This window comes from Tupaia chinensis, unplaced genomic scaffold (genome assembly GCF_000334495.1).
Source record: "Tupaia chinensis unplaced genomic scaffold, TupChi_1.0 Scaffold000121_1, whole genome shotgun sequence".
Taxonomy (NCBI): Eukaryota; Metazoa; Chordata; class Mammalia; order Scandentia; family Tupaiidae; genus Tupaia; species Tupaia belangeri.
The window spans coordinates 1,375,166-1,397,111 of NW_006159588.1; the positions used below are offsets into that span (position 1 = coordinate 1,375,166).

The window sequence follows — 21,946 nt, forward strand, 5'->3', positions numbered from 1 at the left end:
GTGTGTATGTTATTTCTCTAGAACATACTATATGTAACAGAACTACTCTATCAAATGTTACTATCAAAATCCAGATACTCTAAATGAGAGATTATATATTCTTAGTACAATTTAAATGATACGGTTTCATGATTTTAATTCCAAATGTAAAATAATTCTTAGTAAGACACTGACTGCTAGCTAAAGGGGTGAATTGTAGGGGGACAGTAAAAACCCAAGTTCTTGATTCACATTTTTATAACACAAGTTTAAGAATTATTTTACTGCGGGAACCAGCAGTTAGCATAATGGCTATGTCGCTGGACTCCCACGTAGTCGACTGCGGTTTGCATCCCGGACCCGGTGGCTTAAACTCACACCGGGCACGTGTGCGTGCGTGCCCAAGATCCCGAGAGGAGAATGGAGGAGAAGGGATTGTGGCGTGACCATCCCCCCTGGGGGGCGATTTCTCGCTTTCTGTCTCTCTGTCTCTCTCTGTCTGTCTGGTGAACGCAGGCGTCCTATAGCGAAAACCTCTCCCAAAAAAAGAAAAAAAGAATTATTTTACTGGAACTAAATGTTGGCCTCTCTCTGATCTTAGAACCAGGACAAGTTATGCCATTCGGTTTATGTATTAAGAACAGAAAACTTGCATGCTCCAATAACCTTCATTTTCCCAGATTAAAAAACATTCTAGTTACTACACACAGCCAGCTGCCTAGTAATGTTAAAAAAGAAAAAAATTTATGTGTCCAAAAGTGAAACCACGTAAAGAAATTCTTGGCTTTATTTATGTATCCTGAAGGTAAGTTTAATAAACCTAAACCTGCCCTAAACCTGTATCTTCAGAAGGCTCTTCAGTTTTAGGCCTAACTTCTTGGTATAATCATGCCAAAGACAGTAACATAATATTCCACATGTTTTTCTATAAAATTAAGACCTGTTGGGGACCAGCAGTTAGTGTAATGGCTATATCGCCAGACTGCCATGTAGTCGACTGCGTTTCGTGTCCCAGACCCGGTGGCTTAAACTCATGCCAGGCGTGTGCATGTGCATGCGTGCCCAAGATCCCAAGAGGAGAATGGAGGAAAAGGGATTGAGGCATGGCCATCCCCCCTGGGGAGTGACTTCTCGCTTTCGGTCTCTCTGTCTCTCTCTGTCTTTCTGGTGGGTGCATGCATCCTACAGCAAAATCCTCAAAAAAAAAGAAAAAGAAAAAAGGAAAATTAAGACCTGTTGCCTTTATGCACTGTTAGATAAAGAAATGAGCAACATCTGGTTCCTGCTCTTAAAAAGTTCTATTGCTGGGACCAGCAGTTAGCGTAATGGCTATGTTGCTGGACTCCCACGTAGCCGACCGTGGTTCGAGTCCCGGACCTGGTGGCTTAAAACTCATGCCGGGCGCATGTGTGTGCGTGCCCAAGATCCCGAGAGGAGAATGGAGGAGAAGGAATTGTGGCATGGCCATCCCCCTTGGGGGGTGATCTCTTGCTTTCTGTCTCTCTGTCTCTGTCTGCCTGGTGAGCACACACGTGCTAAAGCAAAAACCTCTCAAAAAAAAAAAAAAAGTTTTATCTATTGAGGGAGGCAAATTACCATGCAGGTGTTCTCAAAGTGTGGTGCCCAGAGAGCATCACCAGTATCATCTGAGCACAGGCTGGAAATGCAAATTCTTGGTTTCCACCTCAGACTCTGAGTCAAACTCTGAAAAATAAGGCCCAGCAATCTATGAATTATCTCAGTGACTCAGATGCACACTCGTTTGAGAACCTACTGTGCCACAGAAACACTAGAATGGGCTGGCTCTGTGGCCTATTAGTTAAAGGAGCTGGATCCCACATAGGTGACAGAGCAGTTGTAATTCCAGTCCTAGTGATTGAAATACACACTAGGTATGTGCCCCCAATCCCAACGGGGTGGAGAAAGGAGACGAGATTGCAGCATCTGGAGGGCGCTTTCTCCCCACCTTCCCTCTCTTTTCTCTCTCTCTCTCTGACAAATAAACACCTTCTGGCAATGAAAAACAAAAGACACAAGAATAATTATTTATCATACCCTAATGTGACAGCATTAACAAGGCAGGATGAAGGGAAGAAACCTTTAGTCCCTAACCAAGAGTAGCCTGCTGAAAATGTAAGTGCATCTGAAGCTGGGAGAAGCCGTGACACCTGGCCTTCATTCTAACAAATCACACAGGACTGTGCAAGCCTAAGACTCTCACGGTGTACCTAACTCATTTGGAAAAAATGAGCATTAATTCTGTGTGGGATCTTTAATCAAACGCTAGATTTAATCAAGTTTCTTATTTTTAGTTAATTGGGGGGAATGTAGTACTGGCAAGGGGCCTCAGAGACTATCTGGTCTGCTTACTTTCTCAATGTCATAATTCCCTCCTACATGTCTTCCAAACAAGCAGTCAATGTCTGCTCTGACAGTAAATATGGTGGCGGCAGTTTTAGCCCTCAGAAAAACCATCTTTCTTCACATAGTTCTGACAAAGGAAAGAGAAGATACATGAGACTGAACCAAAGATAAGCTTTTGGAACTCATTCTATGCCTTAGTTCCATGAAGAAATCTACTCTCTTCACAATAAATCTAATACTTGGCCGCCTAATGTTCCTGCCACCATTAATCTTCTCTTTTAGTTGAAAACATTATTTTAAATGAATTTCCGTCATCTTATGTGAAAAGGTTTTGAATGCCTTTATTATCCTGTTATCTTCATTCAAAATATGTTCATAGAAAAACACGCCAAGCCTTTTCTGATAACATGGAAATTATATGGTGACATCACACTATTACTATTATTCTGTATGTTTTAAAAATAATATAGTAAAAAGCCACAATGAAATATTTCATTTGTCTGTTTATCAAAATTTTTGATAGAGGGACCAGCAGATGGCATAATGGCTGTTGCTGGACTCCTAAATAGTTGACTGGGGTTAGAATCCTGGCCCTAGCAGCTTAAAACTCATGCCAGGTGCATGTGTGTGTATGCCCAAAATCCTGAGAGGAGAATGGAGGAGAAGGGATTGCGGCATGGCCATCCCTCCCCCCCCTCCAGAGGGGAGGGGTGACTTTTTACTTTCTGTCTCCCTGTCGTCCTTTCTCTCCAGCAAGTGCATGCACCTATAACCAAAATCTCTTTAAAAAACAGATATTGATACCCAGAATGAAACTATCTTTTTTTTTTTTTTAGAATGAAACTATCTTGAACAAAGTAGAGAACCTGAATAAAGTTTTTAACTTGTATATATAATCACATTTATATGGCAGAAAGTTGAAATAAGCGATTCCACGTATCAGAGCCAGGGAACGCCAGAACGAAGCATGTATAATTTCTCAACAGAATTACATACATTGTATGATGATGGGTCTTCAAAAAGTTCATGCAAAATGCATATTATGAAAAAACTATGTACAAATTCAAAAATTGTCATCACCAAAATAAACATACTTTAATTCTATTTTTTCCATGAACATGTTGAAGTCCCATAGCATGTATATGTATGTACTCAATGTAAACATATATGTATACAGTATGTCTGTATGAAGGAAAGTAAAAATAGATGTTTTTAACTTCAGCCAAGGAAATGTTAAGTCAATTGTGAGATAAAGATTCCAAAGTTCCATTCTTACCGAAACTTTTCAGATTCATATATCCAATTACCTCTAAACCAGATAACCCTGAAGTACCTCAAATTCAAAGAAGCCAGGGTCGGCCCTACTGAGAGAGCCAGATCTCACAAGGTCAATGTAGTTTGAATTCTGGCCCTGAGCCTTGAAAAAACATGCTAGGTATGTGTGCTTGCATGCCCATACTTCATCGTGGGGTGCTTTCTTCCTCTCTGGTGAGCACACACATCTCGCCATTAAAATTTTTTTCAAAACATCCTGGGACCAGCAGCTGGTGTAATGACTACATTGCTGGACTCCCACAGAGTTGACCATGGTTAGAGTCACAGACTTAGCAGCTTAAAACTCATGCTGGGAGCATGTGTGTGTGTGCTCAAAATTCCAAGAGGAGAATGGAAGAGAAGGAATTGCTGTGTGGCCATCCTTCTAGGAGGGTGATTTCTTGCTTTCTGTTTTTCTGTCTCTCCAGGGAGCACACATGCCATACAGCAAAAATCTTTCTCTAAAAAAATAAAAAAAAAAAGGAAAGAAAAACAAGTTTTCCAAACATTCAATATAGAATTCTTCTGCCTTATAATTTGCTGATGCTCAGTATTCTCTAGATGAAACCTCTGAAACTCTAAGAAATGTGTATTATCTCTAACTTCTACAATGCCATCAAATTACGTATTCCTTACATTAACACTTTCTGACTTTTTTTTTTTTTTGAGAGATTTTGCTATAGGGCACGTGTGCTTGCCAGAAAGACAGAGAGAGACAGAGAGACAGAAAGTGAGAAATCACTCCCCACGGGGGGATGGCCACGACACAATCCTTCTCCTCTTGGGATCTTGGGCCCACATGCACAGACGCCCAGCGTGAGTTTAAGCGCCCGGCGTGAGTTTAAGCCACCGAGTCCGTAACTCGAACCGTGGTCGACTACATGGAAGTCCAGTGACACAGCCATTACGCCAACTGCTGGTCCCAACACTTTTTTTTAACATTTTTATTATTTTATTTTATACATTAAATCCTTGTACATCACTACAACTTATAAAATGAATCACCTAACATGAATGCACTACACACCAGTCCAGTCGTAAATATCACGCATGTTATAATCAACAGACAATCCTCCATTTCTGTGTCCCTTAAATGTCTTGCCTCTGCTGGAAGCCGTGCTCCAGCCGGGGTGGGTGTACAGGAAGGCAACACGGGTGAACAAAGTCAGGCCAAGACCTCAATGCCCCTAAGGGGATTGACACCCAACATGCCCAACGTCATGAAACTCAGACAGGGAGGTGAGTAGACAAGGGTAAACACCCTTCCCTCCTACATGGGTGTCGCGGACCCCCTGGTATAAGACAAGGCCCGGTGGAGGGGATTAGGAGGAAGGACAGAACTAGAGATGCTTTATTGCCTAGGTACAAGCAGCCAGGTGTACTGTTGTACCTAAGAATCAGAACCGTAGAGACGCTTTAAGTGCCTAGGTATTAGCAATCTGCTGGGGGGGCAGTGCTGTACCTAAGAATCAAAACCATACAAAATTAATTAGTGCCTAGGTGTAAACAATCATGGGTAATGCTACATCTAAGAATAAAATTTTGTATCTTATTTCCTCCTTGATTCCTTTCACTCTCCATTCTCCCACCCTCTTCCCACACTTTAACATTAACACTATACTCACATAATTAAGATTTTCATTTCTCAGATTACTGTCAATGACCAACACATCTGCCTGTCTCTAGGACCACACCTTCCAAACTATATCAGACTTCTGTCAAGGTGAAAAATTTACAACACATCTATTTAAAATATTTTGTGAAGTTTAATAATAATCTGTTATGAGAAAACAGGGACTCTCATAGATTGTCAAAAGAACACAAAGTGCTACCATTCCTTATAGAGGGGAAAATAGCAATAGCCCACAAAATTGCCTATATGTTTAACTTTTGACCCAGGAATTCCATGTCTAGGAATCTATCCCAAACATAAACATCAAAAACCCTGAAAAGACTATTTACAGCTGTAATACTTGTAACAGTAGAATCAGAAATAAAAAGAGTCAAACATCCTCTAAAGGAAACCATTTTAAGATAACATAGCACAACTATATAATAGAATATTATGCCCCTATAAAAAAGGAATGATGAATATAAGCTATCACATGATCTTGATGATGTACTAATTAAAAAAAGTTAAGATGTGAACAGAATGTATACTGAGCTATATTCTATCTAGTGAATGTACAGACACAAATATATACACGTTTGCATATATAGATATAAAATACATGTACACACACATGCTAGTATTTTAAAACAGAAGATAAAGTAAAACTAGCACATCTCATCCCCTATAAAATGAGGTAAGAAATATGAAAGAACCAGGGTGGAGGCTCATTTTATTTTCTCTCAGTTTTACTGGGGGAAACATGCGCTTGCCAGAGACAGGGAGCAGGAGCAAGTGAGAAAGTTCCCTCCATGAAGGATGTTCATGCTGCAATCCTTTCTCCTCCATCTCTTTTTTTGGGATTTAGGAAAAACACCCACTTCAGCATGTTTCTCAAGTTACCAGATCTTGGACGCACACTGCACCATCAGCCACGTGAGACCCAGCTACCTTAACCACCATGCCAGGGATCAGCAGTCAGTGTAATGGCTATGTCGCTGGACTCCCATGTAGTTGACTGCGTTTCGAGTCCCAGACCAGGTGGCTTAAACTCACACCAGGTATGTGCGTGTGCATGCATGCCCAAGATCCCAAGAGGAGAATGGAGGAGAAGGGATTGTGGCATGGCCATCCCCCCTGTCTCTCTTTGTCTTTCTGGTAAGCGCACATGCCCTATAGCAAAACCCCCTCACCCCCCCCCAAAAAAAACCCCACACCATGCCACCAATTAAGGCTCATTTTCTCTTAATGTACCTTATTTTATGGATCATCAGAAAAGTCACAATGTATTTTTGCACAGAAAGATATGCCACAACTTCTCTGAAGACCCAACTGAATTATGTAATGTTCCATATTCTTACAAACATTAATGAAATATAAGAGGTTCCTAAAAAGCAAAGTAAAACGGGACCAGCAGTAATGGCTATGTCGCTGGACTCCCATGTAGTCAACTGCGGTTCAAGTCCTGGACCCAGTGGCTTAAACTCACGCCGGGTGCATGTGTGCCCAAGATCCCGTGAGAACAGAAGAGAAGGGATGCGGTGTGGCCATCCCCCCTGGGGGGTGATTTCTCGCTTTCTCTCTGTCTCTCTGTCTCTGTCTGTCTGGTAAGCGCACGCACTCTATAACAAAAAGCAAAGTGAAACAAAAGCATACAATTGTTGGCTCAGCTACACAGACAGGGACTCTTGCAAGTGATTTGAAAACACACGTAAGTTCACATACAGCTCAAATGATGTATGCATTTCCTCAAGACAAAAAGAAATTTAAAATTTTTTTCAGGGACCAGCAGTCGCTGGACTCCCATGTAGTTGACCACGGTTTGAGTAACGGACCTGGTGGCTTAAACTCACACCAGGCACACGTGTCCAATATCCTGAGAGAAGAATAGAGGAGAAGGGATTATAGTGTGGCCATCCCCCCCTGGGGGGTAATTTCTCATTTTCTGTCTCTCTCTGTCTTTCTGGCAAGTGCATGCGCCCTATAGCAAAAACCTCTCCAAAAAAAAAAATGTTTTTTTTTCAGTAATAATATTGCTTACTATATTAGAACTGTTGGTCTAAAACCACATGAGTAGGGTAAAGTAAATTACTGGTAATATTACTAAGAACCATGATTTTAGGGCCAGCAAGTGGCATGATGGTTAAAGTGCCAGAGCCCACCCACATAGCTCAAGTCCCAGACCCGGCAGTTTGAAAATCACTCTGGGTGTGTATGCATGTGTGCCAAAATCCTGTAAGAAAAATAGAGGAGAAGGGATTACAGTGTAGCCATACTCCCACCCTCAGGGGAGGAGTGATTTCTCACTTTCCCTCTCTTTCTGCCTCTCTCTGTCTCTCTCTCACAAGGGCACACACCCTGTGGGAAAACATCTAGAAATAAAGCATGATTTCAAACTGAAAAAAAAACAGTAAATATAAAATTAGAGATTAAATTATAACCCTTTAACTCTCAATTTAATTGGAAATATCTTTATAAGCTTGATATATTCAAGTATTGTATAGCTCTGTTCTCATTGAAACGTAATAATACAAATATCAATGAGCAGCCCAGACTGCATTCTAAATACAAGTTCTAACTAAAAATAATTGGGGCTCCTTGAAGAAATGGTTGAACCCAGGCCTGGGGCATCTTACTGCACCTGAATGCAAAGAAGCACTCAAAACATATTGTCAGGTTCAACTTGAAGAAGTCTCAACGGGGGACCAGCAGTTAGCATAATGGCTATGTCGCTGGACTCCCACGTAGTCGACTGCGGTTCGCGTCCCAGACCCAGTGGCTTGTGCGTGCGCGCCCAGGATCCCGGGAGGAGAATGGAGAAAAAGGGATTGTGGCGTTGCCATCCCCCCTGGGGGGTGATTTCTCGCTTTCTGTCTCTATGTCTCTCTCTGTCTGTCTGGCGAGCGCAGGCGCCCTATAGCAAAAACCTCTCAAAAAAAAAAGAAGTCTCAATGGGCTAGAGACAGAATGAGTTGGGCACCAAAAGTAACAACTGGGACAGATTCTAAAATGTGCTAAAATCCATTATAAGTTCATAATATTTAAAAATGAGTTTCATGGCCAACCACTGAAGGATAATGGGAAACTTACTCATTCTGAAAACTGAAAAAGGTCAAGAATCAATAATTTATCCTACCTTTCATTATATAAACCAATTGGTTAAGGAAAAAATTTTTTTTTCTATTTTTAAAATTTGCCAGAGGGCATGTGTGCTTGCTGGAGGGAGGGAGGGAGGGAGGGAAAGGATATCCTCCTCCCATGGAGAATGGTGAACAAAGTCAGGCCAAGACCTCAATGCCCCTAAGGGGATTGACACCCAACATGCCCAACGTCATGAAACTCAGACAGGGAGGTGAGTAGACAAGGGTAAACACCCTTCCCTCCTACATGGGTGTCGCGGACCCCCTGGTATAAGACAAGGCCCGGTGGAGGGGATTAGGAGGAAGGACAGAACTAGAGATGCTTTATTGCCTAGGTACAAGCAGCCAGGTGTACTGTTGTACCTAAGAATCAGAACCGTAGAGACGCTTTAAGTGCCTAGGTATTAGCAATCTGCTGGGGGGGCAGTGCTGTACCTAAGAATCAAAACCATACAAAATTAATTAGTGCCTAGGTGTAAACAATCATGGGTAATGCTACATCTAAGAATAAAATTTTGTATCTTATTTCCTCCTTGATTCCTTTCACTCTCCATTCTCCCACCCTCTTCCCACACTTTAACATTAACACTATACTCACATAATTAAGATTTTCATTTCTCAGATTACTGTCAATGACCAACACATCTGCCTGTCTCTAGGACCACACCTTCCAAACTATATCAGACTTCTGTCAAGGTGAAAAATTTACAACACATCTATTTAAAATATTTTGTGAAGTTTAATAATAATCTGTTATGAGAAAACAGGGACTCTCATAGATTGTCAAAAGAACACAAAGTGCTACCATTCCTTATAGAGGGGAAAATAGCAATAGCCCACAAAATTGCCTATATGTTTAACTTTTGACCCAGGAATTCCATGTCTAGGAATCTATCCCAAACATAAACATCAAAAACCCTGAAAAGACTATTTACAGCTGTAATACTTGTAACAGTAGAATCAGAAATAAAAAGAGTCAAACATCCTCTAAAGGAAACCATTTTAAGATAACATAGCACAACTATATAATAGAATATTATGCCCCTATAAAAAAGGAATGATGAATATAAGCTATCACATGATCTTGATGATGTACTAATTAAAAAAAGTTAAGATGTGAACAGAATGTATACTGAGCTATATTCTATCTAGTGAATGTACAGACACAAATATATACACGTTTGCATATATAGATATAAAATACATGTACACACACATGCTAGTATTTTAAAACAGAAGATAAAGTAAAACTAGCACATCTCATCCCCTATAAAATGAGGTAAGAAATATGAAAGAACCAGGGTGGAGGCTCATTTTATTTTCTCTCAGTTTTACTGGGGGAAACATGCGCTTGCCAGAGACAGGGAGCAGGAGCAAGTGAGAAAGTTCCCTCCATGAAGGATGTTCATGCTGCAATCCTTTCTCCTCCATCTCTTTTTTTGGGATTTAGGAAAAACACCCACTTCAGCATGTTTCTCAAGTTACCAGATCTTGGACGCACACTGCACCATCAGCCACGTGAGACCCAGCTACCTTAACCACCATGCCAGGGATCAGCAGTCAGTGTAATGGCTATGTCGCTGGACTCCCATGTAGTTGACTGCGTTTCGAGTCCCAGACCAGGTGGCTTAAACTCACACCAGGTATGTGCGTGTGCATGCGTGCCCAAGATCCCAAGAGGAGAATGGAGGAGAAGGGATTGTGGCATGGCCATCCCCCCTGTCTCTCTTTGTCTTTCTGGTAAGCGCACATGCCCTATAGCAAAACCCCCTCACCCCCCTCCAAAAAAACCCCACACCATGCCACCAATTAAGGCTCATTTTCTCTTAATGTACCTTATTTTATGGATCATCAGAAAAGTCACAATGTATTTTTGCACAGAAAGATATGCCACAACTTCTCTGAAGACCCAACTGAATTATGTAATGTTCCATATTCTTACAAACATTAATGAAATATAAGAGGTTCCTAAAAAGCAAAGTAAAACGGGACCAGCAGTAATGGCTATGTCGCTGGACTCCCATGTAGTCAACTGCGGTTCAAGTCCTGGACCCAGTGGCTTAAACTCACGCCGGGTGCATGTGTGCCCAAGATCCCGTGAGAACAGAAGAGAAGGGATGCGGTGTGGCCATCCCCCCTGGGGGGTGATTTCTCGCTTTCTCTCTGTCTCTCTGTCTCTGTCTGTCTGGTAAGCGCACGCAGTCTATAACAAAAAGCAAAGTGAAACAAAAGCATACAATTGTTGGCTCAGCTACACAGACAGGGACTCTTGCAAGTGATTTGAAAACACACGTAAGTTCACATACAGCTCAAATGATGTATGCATTTCCTCAAGACAAAAAGAAATTTAAAATTTTTTTCAGGGACCAGCAGTCGCTGGACTCCCATGTAGTTGACCACGGTTTGAGTAACGGACCTGGTGGCTTAAACTCACACCAGGCACACGTGTCCAATATCCTGAGAGAAGAATAGAGGAGAAGGGATTATGGTGTGGCCATCCCCCCCTGGGGGATAATTTCTCATTTTCTGTCTCTCTCTGTCTTTCTGGCAAGTGCATGCGCCCTATAGCAAAAACCTCTCCAAAAAAAAAATGTTTTTTTTTCAGTAATAATATTGCTTACTATATTAGAACTGTTGGTCTAAAACCACATGAGTAGGGTAAAGTAAATTACTGGTAATATTACTAAGAACCATGATTTTAGGGCCAGCAAGTGGCATGATGGTTAAAGTGCCAGAGCCCACCCACATAGCTCAAGTCCCAGACCCGGCAGTTTGAAAATCACTCTGGGTGTGTATGCATGTGTGCCAAAATCCTGTAAGAAAAATAGAGGAGAAGGGATTACAGTGTAGCCATACTCCCACCCTCAGGGGAGGAGTGATTTCTCACTTTCCCTCTCTTTCTGCCTCTCTCTGTCTCTCTCTCACAAGGGCACACACCCTGTGGGAAAACATCTAGAAATAAAGCATGATTTCAAACTGAAAAAAAAACAGTAAATATAAAATTAGAGATTAAATTATAACCCTTTAACTCTCAATTTAATTGGAAATATCTTTATAAGCTTGATATATTCAAGTATTGTATAGCTCTGTTCTCATTGAAACGTAATAATACAAATATCAATGAGCAGCCCAGACTGCATTCTAAATACAAGTTCTAACTAAAAATAATTGGGGCTCCTTGAAGAAATGGTTGAACCCAGGCCTGGGGCATCTTACTGCACCTGAATGCAAAGAAGCACTCAAAACATATTGTCAGGTTCAACTTGAAGAAGTCTCAACGGGGGACCAGCAGTTAGCATAATGGCTATGTCGCTGGACTCCCACGTAGTCGACTGCGGTTCGCGTCCCAGACCCAGTGGCTTGTGCGTGCGCGCCCAGGATCCCGGGAGGAGAATGGAGAAAAAGGGATTGTGGCGTTGCCATCCCCCCTGGGGGGTGATTTCTCGCTTTCTGTCTCTATGTCTCTCTCTGTCTGTCTGGCGAGCGCAGGCGCCCTATAGCAAAAACCTCTCAAAAAAAAAAGAAGTCTCAATGGGCTAGAGACAGAATGAGTTGGGCACCAAAAGTAACAACTGGGACAGATTCTAAAATGTGCTAAAATCCATTATAAGTTCATAATATTTAAAAATGAGTTTCATGGCCAACCACTGAAGGATAATGGGAAACTTACTCATTCTGAAAACTGAAAAAGGTCAAGAATCAATAATTTATCCTACCTTTCATTATATAAACCAATTGGTTAAGGAAAAAATTTTTTTTTCTATTTTTAAAATTTGCCAGAGGGCATGTGTGCTTGCTGGAGGGAGGGAGGGAGGGAGGGAAAGGATATCCTCCTCCCATGGAGAATGGTCACAACTTAATCCTTTCTCCCTTTCAGGATTTTGGGCACACATGCTCACACACCTGGGCATACTTTCTAAGCCCCTGGATCCAGGACTTGAACCATGCACTCAGTCATGTAGTGTTTAGCCACCTTAACCACCACACCACCAATTGGCCTGTTTTAGGAAAGTTTTTATGAAAGAATTATATCTAATAAATGAAATGACAGAATGAGGGATCATAACTTTTATAACACTTTAACAGTGAATCTATGTAAAGATCAATGGCTGCTGGAACCATTATGATGGATAAATCAGGCTGACAACATTGGAATCTTACCACAAAAAGACAGAGAAACAGGTATTACATGTCTTCTGATACCAGACAATAGGTCAATAAACAGAGTCTCTTTAGTCTTTCATAATAATAGATTTTAATGGAACAAGCATGTGGCATGGTGGTTAAGGTGCTGGACTCCTACATGGCTGACCATGGTTCAAGTCCTGGCCCTGGTAGCTTGCTTTCTCACTCCCCATCCATGTCCCCATCACTCTCTGATCAAATTTAAAAATAATAATAATTATTTTAAAAAGACAATCTGAATCCATTCAAACCTAGATTTAACTATTAGCCTTTCAAGAAGCTAACATGTAATAGAAGAATGCATTAAATATAATATAGAGATATAATCAGTAAAACCCAGACTAGAAAAATTGAACAAGACAAATGATACAGTTTATTCAAATAAGCAGATAGGGTGAAAAGGAGAAATGTGTAGACTGAGACTTAACCTAGCAACTAACTGCAATAGGTGGACTTCATTTTTTATCTTTATTTGATCAGTGTAAGTTTATAGACAGTTAAGGAACTCAGATCATGAACTGGTTATTTGATATTAAGAATGACTATGAATTTTTTGTGGGATTTATTGTTATACTTTGTGTGTCAGGGTTCCCAAGACTCTAGTTCCTGTACCAAGGTTTAGTAATTTACTAAGAAAACTCATAGGACAGCTTCTCATAGGAGAGCACAGTTATATCCACAGCCATATTTTACTACAACAAAAAGATACAAAGCACCTTTTGCTGTGGGGACATGCTGTGACCAGAGGAAACTACATACAAGCACTCAGAGTACTCTCAGAGTGAAGCCACACAGGACATGCTCAATTACCTCAACAAACTACAGCCTCAACATGTACAATTGTTGTGTGTCAATCTAGAAAACAGAAAACAATGAATGTGAAATATGGTCTACTAAGGCAGATCATTAGAAAGTGCTCTTGGTTATTAGGGGCTGGTCATGTAGATGATTACACAGCAAAATTCCAGATTCTCAGAAGCCGGTGTTCAGCATAAGCTATATACAAATGGTTGAGGCACAGTAAACTATTTTTTATTGAGGAATGATAAGAATTCTCTTGAAATCTAAGTTCTCAAACACCAGCCAAAGGCCAACCATATGATCATACTTGAAGGGCAGCAGACTCATATTTGATATTAATTATTTTCTATAAACTTTAAAGAAAATCCTTTTAGCTGTATCTTCAGTTGGATTCTCTGGAAGGAAGATATCAAGATGAAGATCGTACATATGAAACGCAGGGAGAGGGAGCAGATGAAAGACAGGGAGGGGGAGCAGAACTAGGTAGAAGAGCTTTATGAAACTTGTCTGTCCCTTTGAAAGAGAGGAAGGTAGGAAGAGAGGAAGGAAGGAGAGTTGGGCAGGAAAAGCTTCAGGGTGTGGTACAGCTCTAGCAAACTCTTGTCCAACCCAATGGTCAAATGAGGTACAGAGATTAACTGTAGGGTCTTGCACTAGGCAAAAATTGTCTGGTCCTACAAGCCCTGCCATATATGACTACTGGCTGAGGGATGTCAGGGAAGAGTATAACCTTGGTTCAAAACCATTACTGATCTGAAAAGAGCTTATAACCATCAAGCAAAGCAAACTGTACTCCTTACAGCTGGTCAGTAAAGTTCTTTCTTAAAAGGAGAGTTGAAGTGTGAACCAAGCCATAGCCATTAAGGACATACATATACCAGGCCATTTATGATTAAATCAAGTTTTAGACTTGCTTTAAACTTCAAAATAATCTAGTAGTGCTTGGGGATGCCAGTATAGATAAAACAAAATTGGTCATGAATTGATAATGACTAAAGCTGGATGATGAGTTCACTATACTGTTCTATCAACTTCTGCATGCTTAAAGACCTCTATAATTAAAACAAATAAATAAAAATGCTACAAGTTAAAATTCAAACACTAGCAGGCCAGCCCTGTAGCTTCTGGTTAAAAGAGCTGAATTCCATATGGCCAACCAAGGTTCAAATCCTGGCCTCAGTGGCCTGAAACAAGCTGAGTGCATGTATGTAGGTGCCTCAAATCCCAACAAGATGAAGAGGTGGAGGACAAAGGATTACAGTGTGGCTGGGCCTCATGTGGGAGGGGGTGCTTTCTCCTTTTCACCTCGGTCCCTATGGGATGGTATACATTCTGTGACAAATAAAAAAATATATGGTAAAAAAGAACAACAAAAAAATTAAAAACACTAAAATCTCTTCCCTTTTTAAAAAGTTTCTCCCCTCTATATGTGTACAAAATTAAAAAGGTAACACTCAAGGTTTAGAATAAAGATAAGCAATCTCCTGCTCCAGCCTACTATAGTCCTGACTCTATTCCCCAGAGACTATAACTTCCAATCCTCAACTATTTATTAGAGCAAATGTACACAACCCATCCAGTGGGGTATGATATGATCATACCATAATTCCTTTCCTTCACTTCTTTTCCAATCAAGACTTTGAGCATACATGGACATGTGCCCAGTGTGTTTTTCAAGTTGCCAGGCTAGGATCTGAACTGCAGTCAGTCACATGGGATCTCCTTCCATACATATAATGCTTACATACAGTACTATGTTGCCGGCATGCTAGTTACTTAATCTATGTCTTAAGTACCTATCATTGATATATCTCCTTTCTGCCACAGTTATGAAACAACTTTTGTTCAAATATTTCAGGTACCTTACTAATCTTTAGGATTTCAAAATATCTCTTACAGCGCCCTCTGTCCTATTGTGATCTAGATAGCCTGCTTTGTAGACCTATGCATGTTCCATAGTTGTCATGCTGAGATAGAACTTCCATTAGTTCTTGTATTGAATCTTATGTTCTAGATATCATTTAATTGTCTATATTGGGCTTGATTTAAATACTGGGTGAGGTTAAAATATTCTTTAATACAAAAAACAATGTGCCTACTTCCAAAATACCTAATGAATCCAAGGCCAGAACCTTCCCAAGATGACCAATTTACTTGCTTGCTTTTTGATTTCTTTATTCTTACATTTCAGCTGCCTCTGACCTGCTCAGTTAGGTACCATTCATTCATTAGTGTTTTATCTTCCAAAATTTTTGTTGCTTTCTTTTGTATTTTTGATTTTTTTTTTTGAAGAGGTTTTTGCTATAGGGCGTGTGCGCTCGCCAGACAGACAGAGACAGACAGAGAGACAGAAAGCAAGAAATCACCCCCTGGGGAGATGGCCACACCACAATCCCTTCTCCTCCATTCTCCTCTCGGGATCTTGGGCATGCATGCACATGTGCCCGGCGTGAGTTTTATGCCACTGGGTCTGGGACACGAACCGCGGTCAACTATGTAGGAGTCCAGCGACATAGCCATTATACTAACTGTGGCCCCTTTTTTTTGATTTTTGATTTTTTTTTGGGGGGGGGTTCTTGGGGATTTAGGCATTTATTTTTAGTGTTTTTTAGGAGGAGTAGAAACAAACATGTACCTTGATCTACCATGCTTAACTAGAAGTCTTTATTCATCTTTAGTTTCATTTCTTCTTACTCAATATGTACCTTCTATACTCCAGCCATACTAAGCTATTCTCAGGTAGCCCCATATTTCCTACTTCTTTATCCTTGGTATTCTGTTCCTCGGAAATACGTCTTCTACCTGTACTCTCAAAGCCAGGTAATGTATATTTCTACCACAGCACTTATACTGTTAATAGCAATTTTTCTTTATGAACAGGTATTGTGTTCAAACTTTAGGGTATTTGGGATGGAACACGCCCAACTCGATAAATAGAGAAGCCTGCTTAAGCAATGACAACTGTATCTGAAAAGGTTCTCCTCTCAGGATCTTGGGCATGCATGCACATGTGCCCGGCGTGAGTTTTATGCCACTGGGTCTGGGACACGAACCGCGGTCAACTATGTAGGAGTCCAGCGACATAGCCATTATACTAACTGTGGCCCCTTTTTTTTGATTTTTGATTTTTTTGGGGGGGGGTTCTTGGGGATTTAGGCATTTATTTTTAGTGTTTTTTAGGAGGAGTAGAAACAAACATGTACCTTGATCTACCATGCTTAACTAGAAGTCTTTATTCATCTTTAGTTTCATTTCTTCTTACTCAATATGTACCTTCTATACTCCAGCCATACTAAGCTATTCTCAGGTAGCCCCATATTTCCTACTTCTTTATCCTTGGTATTCTGTTCCTCGGAAATACGTCTTCTACCTGTACTCTCAAAGCCAGGTAATGTATATTTCTACCACAGCACTTATACTGTTAATAGCAATTTTTCTTTATGAACAGGTATTGTGTTCAAACTTTAGGGTATTTGGGATGGAACACGCCCAACTCGATAAATAGAGAAGCCTGCTTAAGCAATGACAACTGTATCTGAAAAGGTCCCCTTGATTTTGTTATTTCTCCTCTTCTGGCAATCCTTGATCTAAATAGTTATGTGGAAACACAGAATTCCAAGCAGAGCCAGTAAGAAAAGTGCTTTTAAGATTATTTTTATAATGTTCTTGAAAACAGAAACCTGTAAGGCAGCTAAACTATTATCTATACTAGTAGTACTCGAGCAAAAGTCTTTTCAAAGAAAGACAGTCACTGACATAGCATTCCTCCTTTACATGAGGTTTAATGTACAGTTGAAGCTAATCTCTGCAAATTAGTCCAAACAGCTGACTTCTTTCAATGTCTGCACTGAGGAAAATTGTGCAGACTGTATGAAACATTTTGGGAAGTGTAAAAGATTGAAAAACCTCTAAAATAGGGCTTATGACATTCCCTCAAAGAACTACAGCAGAGGCAAGTAGGAATGTATACAAGGTCAACTTCGGAGCACCACATGGTGCTAAGGGCCAACCCTATGTCTACAAAATGAAGAAACTAGAGTCTCCTCTTTCTCTTATATTCCATGATCTCCTGGTTCTTACAACTTTGAAATCAAAGTATTATCTTAACACAGGTATAAGATAACTTATTCTAGTGCTACTTCACGTGCTTGAGAATTTAGAACCATTTTGGTGTTATGAATCTTATATTCCCAGTAAACCTTAAATATATTCTAAGCTTCAGTTTTCCCATTAATATTTTTATTACTGCAAGTGCAATTAAAGTCTTTTAAAGTTATCCTTCAGGGCTGGTCCAGTGGCTTCATGGTTAAGGGAGCCAGATCCTACATGGCTAACTATACAGTTCCAATTCTAGTCCCAGCAGCTTGATAAACATGTCAGGTATGTGTGTGTGTATGCCCAAAATCCCAATGAGGTAGAGAAATGGAAAAGGGATTGTGGTAATAACCACATCCCACTAGAGGGTTCTTTTTTCCTCTCTCTGGTATGAGTACATGCCCTCTAGCAAATAAAAAAAAATTTTTTTTAAATAAGGTTACCCCACATAGTATATGCTTTTGATTATCCTTAATTATGTGACATTTTATCAATAAAAATGAAAATGAATTTGTAACAAAACAATTGATAAGTAGAACCCAGAGAATTCAACTTCAGGGAAACAGAGTAAGCTCTACTAAAAAAGCAAACAAGCAAACAGGCTTACTCTAAGATAGTGAAGCTGCATTTTCTTAGGTGGCTTATAGGCTAATAATTCTAAAAGACTCAGACTGTATACAGCAAGGCAGTATCACTGAAACCCTATTCCTTTAAAACATGGCTTCCTGGGGCTAATAGTTTAAATAAGGACACCATTCATCTGGAAGCATGGTCTAGTTTAACAAAGCTTTAATGTCACAGCACATGCAAAAAGAAAGCATTTCTTATTCTAATAGATAATAAGTTTTAGATTTAAAGCTTATTCGCATTATAACTTAATAAAAACTGCTTACAGTGGGATTTGACATATTACATAGAAATAAACCTATTTTTGGAAACACATTAACAATGGTAGATAACTATTTGATAATAGTAGAAATAATACAATTAGGTTTTTAAAAATGCCTGTACTTTTAAGTACTAGTAAAAGTATTTACCAACAAAACTGGGTAATGAAGAGCAGAGAGTTTGATTCTATTACTACCAGATACTTTTCAATATTATTAGAAAAAAACAAACGGATACCATAGGACAAGTAGATTATTTACAGATGAGAGAAATAAAGCTGAAAGATGAAAACAAAAAAATTACCAATAAACTGAAGACCTGGATTTCTAACCAAATTATGAATCTAGTGTTGAAAGTATATATACAACCTCTCAGAGACCCTCTATTCTGGATACTTAACAGGTCCCTGGAATACATGTCCAAAAAAATCCCTGGACCCTTGTATTCAAGGCCCACCTAAAGTGGGGTGGGGGAGGAGGTCCTCAGGAATCTGTACCTTAAACACCTCATCTGGGCAAATATTCAGTATTTCTGACCTTCTTAAGAAACACGAATGTAAAGGACAACATGTAATTTTGTTTATTTCTCTTTTTGCTTTTGCCAGAGAGCTCTGTAGGCTTTCCAGAGAGAGAAAGTATCTGGTCATGTTGCAACCTCTTTTCTCTGTAGGCTTTCCAGAGAGAGAAAGCACTGGTCATGTTGCAATCTCTTTTCCTCCATTTTTCCATCCCATCAGGATTTTGGGGCACAGAGTTGTTTTTCAAGCCACCAGGGCCAGGATTCAAACTGCAGTTCACCATGTGGGATCAGTTCCCTATACACTGTGTTTATTGTATTATAGGGCCAGCTCCAATGCATAAATTTGAAAACATGATATCAATTGGTATCTTTCTATGTACTAAGTTACCTTATAACACATCAAAGAATAATGATGTTATAAATACATACATTTTAACTTCATCTCCTGGGACAAGCAGTTAGCATAGTGGCTATGTCACTGAACTCCCATGTAGTCGACCACAGTTCGAGTCCCAGCCCCAGTGGCTTATAAGACGCCGGGCGCGTGTGCGTGCGTGCCCAAGATCCCAAAAGGAGAATGGAGGAGAAGGGATTGCTGCATGGCCATCCCCCCTGGGGGGCGATTTCTCGCTTTCTGTCTCTCTGTCTCTCTGTCCTTCTGGTGAGTGCACGTGCCCTATAGCAAAAAACCTCAAAAAACAAACAAACAAAAAAACCCTCTTTCTAGCTCCCTGTATTCAAGATGAACATACTTTAACTTCATTCAAGAAAAATCTACTCTCTCACCAAAACCTGGAAATCAACACATTTGACACTGCTCAAACACTTTTGGGATTCCTTTATCACTACTATTGATATATTCAAGATTATCAGGATTTTTTTAAATAGAAAAACAACTTTCATCTAAAAATACCTCTCAATTTTATGCAGAGTTGGCTCACTGACTCTATTTGCAGTGGCCATAATTAAGGCTACTCAAAAGCATGCCCCAGAAGCTGAGAATAGCTTCAAATATCTTAAAGAATGCCAGGAGCGATGACAAAATTTTTCTAAGACATATGTCAGATAAGCTTGTAGCTACAGTCTGGCATAAATTATCCCAAAGCCTTAGGTGACACAGTGACATTTCCATTTAATCTCAATCCTACCATAAAGCCTTGACACTATTATTAAAAGGAGCAGTTTCTCCTATTGGATTATTGGAAAAGTCATGATGCATTTTTGCAAAGAAAAACATAGAAAAATAGGTCATGACTTTTCTGATGACCTAATATTAGTTTTTTTAAAAATACTCAAAAAAACTTGTAGTAGTAGAGTTATGGGACCTCCTCACATAAAAATGCACATAAAAATATATACAAATGTTTGTGGACAAGTAGAGAACTTCTTGATTCTGATATCTGCTCTGTAAAATATGACTGTAGAGACTGGCAAAAAATTTTAAACTGATACAAACAATTCTTAATGCTATACATGATAATGTGTAATACCCTTTTTTTTTTTTGAGAAGTTTTTGCTATAGGGTGCATGCACTCACCACAAAGACAGAGACAGAAACAGAGAGACAGAAAGCAAGAAATCACCCCCAAGGGGGATGGCTATGCCACAATCCCTTCTCCTCCACTCTCTTCTTGGGATCTTGGGTATGCATGCACTCATGCACACATGCCCAGCATGAGTTTAAACCACCAAGTCCAGGACTCGAACCACAGTCAACTACAGGGGAGTCCGGCGACAGAGCCACTACACCAACTGCTGATCCCTTTAATACATTTTTATAAGCATGCTTCTCCCAACATGAGAGGCAGTATGGTAGAATAGTGGAAAGTATATTTGCGTCTGAATCCAGCTCCCTGACATTGGGCAAATTAAACTCTCTATATATACCTCACAGTTATTCTCACTTTACATATAAGCAAGGTACCTATTTCACTGAGTCTTATTTTTATGAGGATTACACAACAGGATCCAAGGAAAAGTACTTGCATAGTACTTGCCACACAGTGTTATTTTAGTAAGAAAATTATTGGACTTAGCTACTGTACTTTAACTTTGACATCACTCTGAAAAAGCTCTTAGCAATTATTTACCAATGTTTAAAGATTACAACTTTATCTACCTACCTACAGACAATTATTGTGTTTTTTTAATTTATTAATTTTCTACATTAATTCACTATACACCATCACAACACACAAATGAATTTTCCATCCAAAATACACTGTGCATTGGCTCAATCAAGCACATCAACATACATGTTCTCAGCAAATAATTTTCCAATTCTTATGTCCTGCATACCTTGCCTTTTGTTTTGCCATCCTTGATTTGAGAAGTTTTTTTTTGGTTTTTTTTTTTTTTTTTTGCTATAGGGCGCATATGCTTGCCAGAAAGACAGAGAGACAGAAGGTGAAAAATCACCCCTCAGGGGGGATGGCCATGCTGCAATCTCTTCTCCTCCATTCTCCTCTCTGGATCTTGGGCACACAAGCACATTTGCCCGGCGTGAGTTTAGGCCGCCGGGTTCAGGACTCAAACCGCAGTCAACTACATAGGAGTCCAGCCACGTAGCCATTACCCCATCTGCTGGTCCCAAGACAATAATTATTAATTCTTAAGATATCCTTCTTTATATCCATATGTCCTTGTTCAAATTACCAGTTGTTCCTAGCTTACTTTTCTCCTTCTAGAATTCAGCTAAAACTTATAAAGATCTCTAATTAGACCACTAAATTTAACAAAGCAATAAAAGCAAGCCATTACCAAGAGTTTTCTTAAATTTACCTTTAAGTTTACTTACTTCTTCCATGAGACAGAGAGAGGAACAATATCCCCATCAGGGTCCCAACATGAGCCACCAATGGCCTTAGCCAGCCCCAGATCATGGGCACATGCACATCTGACGTGCTCAGGGAGGTCTCTGGAACCTACCCATGAGGGTTAGCCTTGCAATGCTGTGTTTTACCACTGTGCCACCATCTGGCCCCAAATTTATCTTTTTTGAAAGTGAAATTTCCAGAGAGTGCTTGTGCTCACCAAAGAGAAAAAGGGAAAG

The 21,946-nt window shown here is 40.0% G+C and overlaps 1 protein-coding gene across 1 annotated transcript in view; it reads right to left on the minus strand.

Annotated features, from left to right (window-relative positions):
* UHRF2 (ubiquitin like with PHD and ring finger domains 2) overlaps positions 1-21,946 on the minus strand; it is a 119,874-nt gene that overhangs the window by 52,825 nt on the left and 45,103 nt on the right. The gene's annotated exons all lie outside the window — the stretch shown is intronic.